This window comes from Heterodontus francisci, unplaced genomic scaffold, assembly GCF_036365525.1.
Source record: "Heterodontus francisci isolate sHetFra1 unplaced genomic scaffold, sHetFra1.hap1 HAP1_SCAFFOLD_316, whole genome shotgun sequence".
Lineage (NCBI taxonomy): Eukaryota > Metazoa > Chordata > Chondrichthyes > Heterodontiformes > Heterodontidae > Heterodontus > Heterodontus francisci.
Window position 1 is genome coordinate 1,140,548 of NW_027141189.1, and position 11,869 is coordinate 1,152,416.

The following is an 11,869-nucleotide window of genomic DNA, read 5'->3' on the forward strand; positions in this document are numbered from 1 at the left end:
ACATAAAGCAGGACAAGTCTAACCCGGCCAATTACCGACCCATCAGTCTACTCTCAATCATCAGTAAAGTGATGGAAGGTGTCATCGACAGTGCCATCAAATGGCACTTGCTTTGCAATAACCTGTTCAGTGACGTTCAGTTTGGGTTCCACCAGGGCCACTCAACTCCTGACCTCATTGAAGCCTTGGTTCAAGCATGGGCAAAAGAGTTGAACTCCAGAGGTGAGGTGAAAGTGACTGCTCTTGACATCAAGGCAAGTTGACCGGGTATGGCAATAAGAATCCCCAGCAAAACAGATGTCAACGGGTATCAGGGGGAAAACTGTTCGCTGGTTGCAGTCGTAGCTAATGCAATGGAAGATGGATGCGATTGTTGGAGGTTAATCATCTGGGCTCCTGAACAGCCTTGCAAGTTTTGCTCAGGATAGTGTCCCAGGCCCAATCATCTTCAGCTGCTTCATCAATGGCCTTTCTTCAATCATAAGGTGAGAAGTGGGGATGTTCGCTGATGAATGCACAATGTTCAGCACCATTCGCGACTCCTCAGATACTGAAGCAGTCCGTGTAGAAACGCAAAAAGTCCTGGACAATATCCAGGTTTCGGCTGATAAGTGGCAAGTAACATTTGCGCCACACAAGCGCCAGGCAATGACCATCTCCAAGAAGAGAGAATCCAATTATCGCCCCTTGACATTCAATGGAATTACCAACGCTGAAGCCCCCACTTCCAACATCCGAGGGGCTACCATTCACCAGAAACTGAACTGGAGTAGCCACGTAAATACGGTGGCTGCAAGAGCAGGTCAGAGGCTAGGAATCCTGCTGGGAGTAACTCACCTCCTGACTCCCGAAAGCCTTATCACCATCTACAAGGCACAAGTCAGGACTGTGATTGAATGCTCTCCACTTTCCTGGATGGTTGCATCTCTAACAACACTCAAAGAGTTCTATACCATCCAGGACAAAGCAGCCCGCTTGATTGGCACCCCATCTACAAACATTGACTCCCTCTATCACCGACACACAGTGGCAGCAGTGTGCACCATCTACAGGATGCACTGCAGCAATGCACCAAGGCTCCTTCGACAGCACCTTCCAAATCCGCGACCTCTGCCAGTAAGCAGGATAAGGTCAGCAAATGCATGGTAACACCGCCACCTGCAAGTTCCCCTCCAAGTCAGACACCATCCTAACTTGGAACTATATCACCATTCCTTCACTGTCGCTGGGTGATGATTCTAGAACTCCCTTCCAAACAGCACTGTGGGTGTACCTACCTCACATGGACTGTAGCGGTCCAAGAAGGTAGCTCACCACCACCTTCTCAAGGGCAATTACGGATGGATAATAAATGCTGGCCTGGCCAGCGACGCTGACATACCATGAATGGATTTACATTTTAAAAAAAGATAAATAGTGTACAAATTAAAATTACAAAACTGAGGTTGATGGATTTTTTTGAGGTAGCCAGATTAAGAATTGAGGGTATAATGTACAGCATGGCTATCAGACCCGAACCCGACGCAACCCGACTCTGTCACCACCTCAGGTAAGTGGCTCCAATGTTAATGCACTTCCTGGACCTGAAAGTTGGTTTTCTTACAGTTTTCTTCAGCTTGTGCAGATAAGTGACCAAGGGAAAACAGAAGATAGATTAACTGCTGGTCATGTCAGGCGCGGGAAAAAAATGGAAGGATCCGGGCCAGGTCGGGCTCTTTCGAGGTTATGTTGGACTCGGGTAGGGTTTCGTTTCGACCCGGCCTTAAGTGAAATGCAGTGGACGGAATGAATAGGGATAGATGAGGTTTTAACGGTTTGAAATGCAAGGAAGGATAAAGTAAATAAACTGGAGGTGTTGGGGTTCCTCATGCAATGCTGGTCAGCAAATAGAGCACTGATTTTGAGAAGAACCTGGTCTGGCATAGGATAAAAGCAGCAGAGTGTTGGATCCACAAGTAAATGGGCATTGGGGATGGGCCGTCAGCCAGGTGACAATTGGTACATTCGAGTCTGGATGAGACATGGCATGGTTGTACGTTTCAACGTCTGATGGACTGAGACAAGAGTGGAAGAAAGAGTAGTGATACTATGATGTGGAAGGAGGGGATAACTGTTACGGCGTGACACATGGTGTTATGAACGTGACTCTATTTGTCAAAAATATATTTTTACAAAATTATAGTCAAGCTAAAAAATACTGTCAGATTGTTTTTTATCAAGAGGACTGAGGATGCTGGATTGGCAACAGTGTTACTGTTTGTCACATGGCTTGGGTTAAAGACGAGCAGAAGCCCTGGTAATAGGGGCAGAAAAGTGACAAGTACTCTTCTGATTGGACAAGCCCAGTAGTAACAGAGAGCAAGCCTTCTGGTTGTCAGTCACTGCATGTATGTGTGTGTGATACCTTCTAGAAGGAGACTAAACTCAAGTTTCTGCAGAAGAAGGGGAAAATTTTAAAGGCGAACAGAAGACCACAACCCAGCTCGTTTTCTCGCAATTCCCAAAATAACTCCATGAAGTTCAATATATCAATTCTTTTTGTTTCCTGAATTGCAATAAGGCCTCCTAAAATCCTTTTCAATGCCACCTGAAGACAACTAATTGCGCAAGATTCTGAAGATCTTGCCTGCGTGTGCTCGGAGGTTGGTCTTTGAGCCAATGCGTCGCATTGTTTCTCATCTGCTATTTATATATTTTTTTCAGGGCAAGTTATCTGCCCGAGTGTGATTTTTGTCTCTAATAGTGATGTGATCTTAATATCGTATGTATATGTTTGTGTGTGTGTGTCGCGCTCTGTGTGTGTTTTTATGTGCCTGTGTGAAGAGTTAATTTAGAAATGGTGACCTTTAAAAATCTTAATGTTGGATTTTTAAAAATATGATATATGTGATACTTTCTTACTTCACTTTTAGTTAAGACTTGTTCCATAATAAACTGATAACTTTGCTGTTCAGTAAAGAAGCATGGTCAATGCGTTCTATTCTGGGGAATATAGTTGACTGTCAGTAATTGGGAAAAAATAACGAATATGCTGTGACCTATGCAGTGGCGGACTAAATTAACAGTGCACACCTCCAGCCTCGGTCGCAACAATGAGTATCAAGCATAACCTGGGGTCAGATAGTGTGCTGAGGGTCACTGAGAGACAGCAGCCATCATGTGGATTGGAATGGATTCCTGGGATACAGTTTCTGGATTGGAATAAAGGTGATGGATTCAGTCCTGACAATGTTAGATAAACGACAATTATGACCCATAGATAGAGATTGCGTTGGATATGTAAATAAAAGTAAAATACTGCAGAAGCTGGAAATCTGTAATAAAAGCAGAAAGTGCTGTAAATACACAACAGATCTTTCAGCATATGTGTTGGGATAAACAAAAGTTAACGTTCCAGGTCCGTGCCCTTTTATCATAACATTCTGAGTTATACTCAGGCTGCATCGTGGAGGGTGGGTAACCTCACCGATCATGTTAAGTGAACATGTGGACGCTTGGATATTCTGGAAAAGCGATTGGAAAGAGTACGAGCTGAGGATAGATAGAGAAGTTGTCTGAGAGAGACAGCAAACAAGCAGAAATGGAGAGGAAGAAACGGAACGACTACAGTGAAACCGGGAGTTGAAGATATGATGAGACAAGGAGTCGTACAGCATAGAAACAGGCCCTTTGGCCCACCGCGTCCATTCCGACCATAATGCCTGTCTATACTAATCCCACCTGCCTGCATGAATTCCATATCCCTCTATGCCTTGCTCATTCAAGTCCCTGTCCAGATGCCTCTTAAATGTCGCTGCTGTTCCTGCCTCCAGCACCTCGTGTGGCAGCTCATTCCAGATACGCACTATTTTTTGTGTGAAAAATTTACCCCTTTGATCCCCTTTAAACGTCCTCCCTCTCACTTTAAATCTATGCCCTCTAGTTTTAGTCACCCCCTACCATGGGAAACAGCCTCTGGCAATTTACCCTATCTATGCCTCTCATAATTTTATATACCACTATCATGTCTCCTCTCAGCCTCCTTCGCTCCAGGGAAAACAGAGCCAACCTATCCAATCTCTCTTCATAACTCAAGCCCTCCAAACCAGGCAACATCCTTGTGAATCGTTTCTGCAAACTCTCTAGCTTAATCACATCTTTCCTGCAGTGTGGTGACCAGAACTACACACAGTACTCCAAATGCAGCCTAACCAACGTTATGCACAACTGTAACATGACGTCCCAACTCTTGCACTCAGTGCCTCGGTCGATGAAGGCAAGCATGCTATACGTCTTCTTCACCACTCTGTCTAACTGTGTTGCCACTTTCAGGGAACTATGCACTTGCAACCCAAAATCTCGCTGCTCAAGAACACACCCCAGGGCCCTGCCATTCACTGCATATGACCTGCCCTGGTTTAACCTCCCATAATGCATCACTTCACACTTGTCTGCATTATGCTCCATTGCCACTCCCTTGCCCACTTTCACAGTTGATCTATATCCTGTTGTGACCTTAAACAACCTTCTTCACTGTCCACTGTACCACCAATTTTGGCATCATCTGCAAACATACTCATCATGCCCCTTACATTCACATTCAAGTCATTAATAAATATGACAAACAACAGAGGGACCAGCACCGATCCCTGCGATACACCACTGGTCACCAGCCTCCAATCTGAAAAACAACCCTCCACTATCACCCTCTGCCTCCTATCACCAAGCCAATGTTGTATCCAATTTGCTAACTCACTCTGGATCCCATGTTTTCGAACCTTCTGGACAAGCAATCCATGCGGGACCTTGTCAAAGGCCTTGCTAAAGTCCATGTAGACAATGTCTATCGCCCTGCCCTCGTCAATGCTCTTGGTCAACTCCTCGAAAAACTCAATCAAATTCGTGAGACATGATTTCCCACGCACCAGGCCATGCTGACTATTCCTAATCAGACCATGCCTTTCCAGATGCATATACATCCTGACTCTCAGAATCCCTTCCAATAACTTTCCCACCACTGATGAAAGGCTCAGCGGCCTGCAATTCGCTGGAATATCCCTGCTGTCCTTCTTATATAAAGGCACAACATTAGCTATCCTCCAGTCCTCCAGTACCTCACCCGTGGCTAACGATGAGACAAAAATCTCTTTCAGGGCCCCAGCAATCTCCTCCCTTGCTTCCCATACCATTCTAGGAAACTCCTGGTCAGGCCCTGGTGATGTATCCACCTTAATGCGCTTCAATACCTCCAACGCCTCCTCATTTGTAATGTTGATGTGCTCCAGGATGTTGGTGTTCCCTCCCTTGAACTCATCAGCTTCCATGACCTTTTCCACGGTAAATACGGACGAGAAATATTCATTTAAGACCACACCCATTTCCCGTGGCTCCACAAATAGATTGCCACACTGATCCTTAAGGGGACCTACTCTCTCCTTAGCTACCCTTTTACTCTTAATATACTTAAAGAATCTTTTAGGATTATCCTTTATCTTATCTGCCAGGGAAATCCCATCGCCCCTTTTCGCCCTCCTAATTTCCTTCATCAGTGTATTCCTACATCCCCTCTACTCCTCGAGGACACGCTCGATCCCTGCTGCCTATACCTGACATATGCCTCCTTCTTTGTCCTGACCAGACCCTCAATATCCCTGGTCAACCAAGGTTCCCTAAACTTGTCAGCCTCGCCGTTCCATATAACAGGAACAGACCGGCCCTGAACTCTTCCTATCTCACTTTTAAAAACGTCCCACTTGCCAGACTTGCTTACCTGCAAACAGCCATTCCCATTCAACCTTTGAGAGTTCCTGTCTGATGCCATCGAAATTATCCTTCCCGCAATTTAGGACTTGAACCTGAGGACCAGTCCCATCCTTTTCCATAACTACCTTGAAGCTAATGGAGTAATGGCCACTGGTCCCAAAGTGCTCACCCACTGACACATCAACCACCTGCCTATCCTCATTTCCGAAGAGGAGGTCGAGTGTAGCCCCTTCTCTAGTAGGGCCATCCACATACTGCTTCAGAAAACTATCTTGGATACATTTCGCAAATTCCTCACCATCTGATCCCTTATCACTAAGGCAGTCCCAGTCAATATTAGGGAAGTTAAAATTACCTACCATTACAACCCTGTAATTCCTACACCTATCTGTGATTTCCCTACATATATGCTCCTCCACTTCCCTCTGACTATTGGGGGCCGATTGTATAATCTGAACAAATAGATCACCCTTTTCTTATTTCTATGTTATACCCATATGGCCTCGCTGGACGTTCCCTCCGAGATATCCACTCTAAGTAATGTTGTGATGTGCTCCCTAATCAATAGTGCAACTCCCCCTCCTCCTTTGGCTTTCATTAACAGGGGAATTGAGTTTAAGAGCCGCGAGGTTATGCTGCACCTCTATAAGGTCCTGGTTCGACCACACTTGGAATATTGTGTTCAGTTCTGGTCGCCTCATTATGGGAAGGATGTGGAAGCTTTAGAGAGGGCGCAGAGGAGATTTACCAGGATGCTGCCTGGACTGGAGGGCATATCCTACGAAGAAAGATTGAGGGAGCTAGGGCTTTTCTCATTGGAGCGAAGAAGGATGAGAGGTGACTTGATAGATGGGTACAAGATGATGAGAGGCATAGATAGAGTGGATAGTCAGAGACTTTTTCCCACGGTGGAAAGGGCATAATTATATGGTGATTGGAGGAAGGTTTCGGGAGATGTCAGAGGTAGGTTCTTTACACAGAGAGTGGTGGGTGCGTGGTATGCACTGCCAGCGGTGGTAGCAGAAGCAGATACATTCGGGGCATTTAAGCGACTCTTGGATAGGTACATGGATGATAGTCGAATGAAGGGTAGGTAGTTAGTTTGATTTTAGAGTAGGTTAAATGTTCGGCACAACATCGTGGGCCGAAGGGCCTGTACTGTGCTGTACTGTTCTATGTTCTGTGTTCTATGTTCTCTTACCTCCACCTCTGTCACGCCAGAAGGATCGGTACCCCGGAACATTGAGCTGCTCGTCCTGCCCATTCCTCAACCACGTTTCTGTAATAGCTATAATATCAAAATCCCATCTACTGATCTGAGTTCATATGTCTTACCTATAAGGCTTCTTGCATTAAAGTAAATGCAGTTTAGCCTACTAGACCTTCCACGTTCCCTGTCCTGCCCCTGCCTGGCCTGCCTACAGGACTTGCTTGCTTTAACCTCTATATTTGCCACATCTATCTCATCTGAGAGACTACAACTTTGGTCCCAACCACCTGCAAGACTGGTGTAAACACTCCCGAGTAGTACTAGCAAACCTCCCCGCAAGGATGTTGGTCCCCGTCCAGTTTAGATGCAACCCGTCCTTCTTGTACAGGTCACCTCTGCACCAGAAGATATCCCAATGATCCAAGTGGCTGAAGCCTTCCCGCCTACACCAGCTCTTCAGCCATGCATTAATTTGCCTAATCACCCTCACTAGCACGGGACACAGGGAGTAATCCAGAGATAACAACCCTGGAGGTCCTGCTTTTCAAAATTCTGTCTACCTTCACTTTGCAGGACCTCATCTCTCTTCCTGCCGATGTCGTTAGTACCAATATGGACCATGACCTCCGGCTGCTCACCCACCCCTTACAGAATGTTCTGCAGCTGCTCCGAGACATCCATGATCCTAGCACCAGGGAGGCAACATACCATCGTGGAGTCGCATTAGTGACCACACTAACGCCTTTCTGCACCCCTTACGATAGAATACCCTACAACTGTAGAGCTTCCAACACTTTTCCTCCTCTGCTGTGCAGCAGACCCCTCAGTGGTGCCACGAACCTTGCTGTTGCTGCTTTCACCTGGGAGGTCATACACCCAACAGTATCCAAGGCGGTATATCTGTTTGAGAGGGGGATGGTCACAGAGGACCCCTGCACTACCTGCCTGCGCCTACTACTCCAACTCGTGGTCACCCATCTCTTTTCTGCCTGCGCAGCCATTACATGCGGTATGACCACCTCACTAAACGTGCTATCCACGAATTTCTCAGCAAGGAAAGGTGTTGGGTGTCTTGCAAAGCATTAATGTAGATAAGTACCCAGGGCCTGATGGGAGCTACGCTAGAATACTGAGGGAAGCAAGGGAAGAAATTGCTGGGGCCTTGACAGAAATCTTTGCATCCTCATTGGCTACAGGTGAGGTCCCAGAGGACTGGAGAATAGCCAATGTTGTTCCTTTGTTTAAGAAGGGTGGCAAGGATAATCCAGGAAATTATAGGCCGGTGAGCCTTACGTCAGTGGCAGGGAAAGTATTAGAGAGGATTCTTCCGGACAGGATTTACTGCCATTTGGCAATAAACGAACTTATTAGCGAGAGACAGCAAGGTTTTGTGAAGGGGAGTTCGTGTCTTACTAATTTGATTGAGTTTTTTGAGGAAGTGACGAAAACGATTGATGAGGGAAGGGCGGTGGCTGTTGTCTATATGGACTTTAGTAAAGCCTTTGGCAAGGTCCCGCATGGCAGACTGGTGCAAAAGGTGAAGTCACACGGGATCAGAGGTGAGCTGGCAAGATGGATACAGAACTGGCTCAGTCACAGAAGACAGAGGGTAACAGTGGATGGGTATTTTTCTGAATGGAGAGATGTGACTAGTGGTGTTCAGCAGGGATCAGTGCTAGGACCTTTGCTGTTTGTTATATATATATAAATGATTTGGAGGAAAATGTAGCTGGTCTGATTAGTAAGTTTGTAGATGACACAAAGGTTGGTGGAGTTGCGGATAGTGATGAGGATTGTCAGAGGATACAACAGGATATAGATCGGTTGGAGACCTGGGCGGAGAAATGACAGATGGAGTTTAATCCGGGCAAATCTGAGGTAATGCATTTTGGAAGATCTAATGCAGGCGGGAGGTATACAGTAAATGGCAGAACCCTTAGGAGTATTGACAGGCAGAGAGATCTGGGCGTACAGGTCCACAGGTCACTGAATGTAGCAAAGCAGGTGGATAAGGTAGTCATGAAGGCATACGGCATGTTTGCCTTCATCGGTCGGGCATAGAGTATAAAAATTGGCAAGTCATGTTGCAGCTGTGCAGAACCTTAGTTAGGCCACACTTAGAATATTGCATGCAATTCTGGTCACCACACGACCAGAAGGATGTGGAGGCTTTGGAGAGGGTACAGAGGAGGTTTACCAGGATGTTGCCTGGTCTGGAGGGCATTAGCTATGAGGAGAGGTTGGAAGAACTTGGATTGTTTTCACTGGAACGACGGAGGTGGGGGGGGCGACATGATAGAGGTTTGCATAGTTATGAGCGGCATGGACAGAGTGGATAGTCAGAAGCTTTTTCCTAGGGTGCAAGAGTCAGTTACTAGGAGACATCGGTTTTAGGTGCGAGGGGCAAAGTTCAGAGAGGACGTGGGAGGCAAGTTTTTTACACAGAGTGCCTGGAGCCTGCTGCCAGGGGAGGTGTTGGAAGCAGATACGAGAGCGACGTTGAAGAGGCATCTTGACAAATAAATGAATAGGAAGAGAATAGCGGAATAGAGGGCCCCAGAAGTGCAGAGGTGTTAGTTTTGGCAGACATCAAGATCGGCGCAGGCTTGTAGGGCCGAATGGCTTGTTCCTGTGCAGTACTGTTCTTTGTTCTTTGTTCATCGCGGATGCTCCACAGTGAATCCACCCGCAGCTCCAGCTCCGTAATGCGGGTAATCAGTCGCTACAGATGGGCACATTTCCTGCACACATGGTTGTCAGAAACTTTGAAAGTGTCCCTGATTTCCCATATAGCGCAGGAGGAGCAAATCACGGCGCTGAACTCTCCTGCTGTGTCTTACCCTCAGGTTACTTAGTTCCTCCCTTAATTTAAAAAAAAACTAAACATACTAGGTGCCTTGTTCTACCCACTTCAATCTAAAGTCCTTTTTAAAAAAACATTTTAGTAGTACTCACCTTATCACCAGAGATTTTCTTTCCAGAAAAAAAACATACCGCTTTTTAAAAAGATATTCTAACAGCTGCGACTCACCAACCAATCACCCTGCAGCTCTCCTCTGACGTCACTGCTTGCCTTTTTTTTCAAAACTCTTGCACGCTGGAAGAGCTCCTCTCCGCTCCCGGAAGATAAGAGGATTTTGCCAGACTAGTTGAGGTTTACTGATGGACTCACTTCCTGTGTGTTTAACCCAGTCAGATCCTCAACCTGTTTTCGTGAATGTTCCTCTTCATTATTTCTGAACTGAGTAAATAACTGAATGGAATCAATTATTTGCTGATTAAATTGGTTGCTTCACTTTGTTCGCTTTCCAAACCCTTCAGGACCTGCCTCCCCTCCAGTTCCCAAATATACTTTACTTTGTCTCCCTTCAATCCACTCACTGGCTCTGCCTCCAACGGCCTCTTCCTCCTGATCTGAAGTCTCAAACTCACCACAGCGGCTTTCGATATTTTCACGTTTTGAGACAGCCCCTGTTGGCTCTCTTAAACATTAAAAGATAGAATCTCCCCTGTCCCCTCAGTTTCTCGGCCATTAGTCTGAAGTCTAAACCGGATTTAAACCATTGGATTCCTTCTTTGAAAGCCTCCTTCTCCTTCCACACTGGCACCGCGCCCTCACTCAATGCTTCCACTGTATCGAGAGATCAGTTTATTACACCTTTATTGAAAATCAATTTCCCAATCAATTATTGATAACTGTATTTAAAACCATTCTCTGCCCGAAAGTGCTGGATGCTGCAACAAGGCTCTAAATTTCACACTAGATCCTGTCAAACTGCTGTTTCAGTTTGAGGTCTGATCATTAATTTCGTTGCTTCCCTTTCTATCTCTTTCAGTTAACCTGGTGGCGATTCTGATCCTGTCCCGAGGAAAGTGCGGTCTCTCCAAATGTATCACTCGCTCCCTGGTGGGAATGGCACTGGATGATCTCCTCGTCGTTATCTCAGATCCCATACTGACAAAACTTCGGGTGATTTATTTCCCAGATTCTCTCCTGTCCATTATTTCCTTCTGCAGTTCAGTTAATTTCCTGTTTTTTGCAAGCACAATGGGTTCTATCTGGCTGTCAGTCACATTCACCTCTGATCGATTTGTGACCATTTGTTGTGAGAAGCTGAACTCAAAATATTGCACCGAGACAACAACGGCTGTGGTTATTGCAACAGTGAGTATGCTGTGCTCTTTCGACAGTGTTCCCTGGTAATTTACAACCGTTGCTGAATATAGAATTGAAAATGTTCCCTGGGGTTGTATCATGAAACATAGCTGCTATACTTACCCCGCATGGAGCGTGTTTGAGTCGTTTTGCCGCATTTTAACTCCATGTGTCCCGTTCTTTCTGATTTTGCTGCTCAATGTTCTGGCAGTCAGAAAAATCTTAGTAGGCAGTAGAGACCGCAGGGGACTCCGGGGCATCAGCAACGGAGAGAATCACAATGACCCAGAGATGCAGAATCGAAAGAAACCCATCATTTTGCTGTTTACTATATCAGGCAGTTTTATACTGTTATGGGTGACGCAGGTTGTATTTTACATTTATCAGCGAATTACAAAACACTATCTTTCCTCCGACAATGACCCTTTGTATATCACAGAGCAGACAGCAGCAATGCTGAAGCTTCTCAGTTGCTGCACCAACACGTGTATTTATGCTGTGACCCAGACTAAATTCAGGGAGGAGCTGAAAGACATCGTGAAATACCCAGTGAATCTAATTGTTAAATTAGTTAAATCATAGAAAAGTCAAGGTTTCCACGTTCTGGCACTAAAGTCCAATCCAGGCTTCACAGTCTAAACTCACAACATGGTAATAAATTTTCTATTCACAGTCCAGAGCGCTGATTTGACTGTAAACTTGATTTTGTAATATTTGATTAATCATCGGACCTAATGAGGCTGGTTATCTTTGCAGAAGAC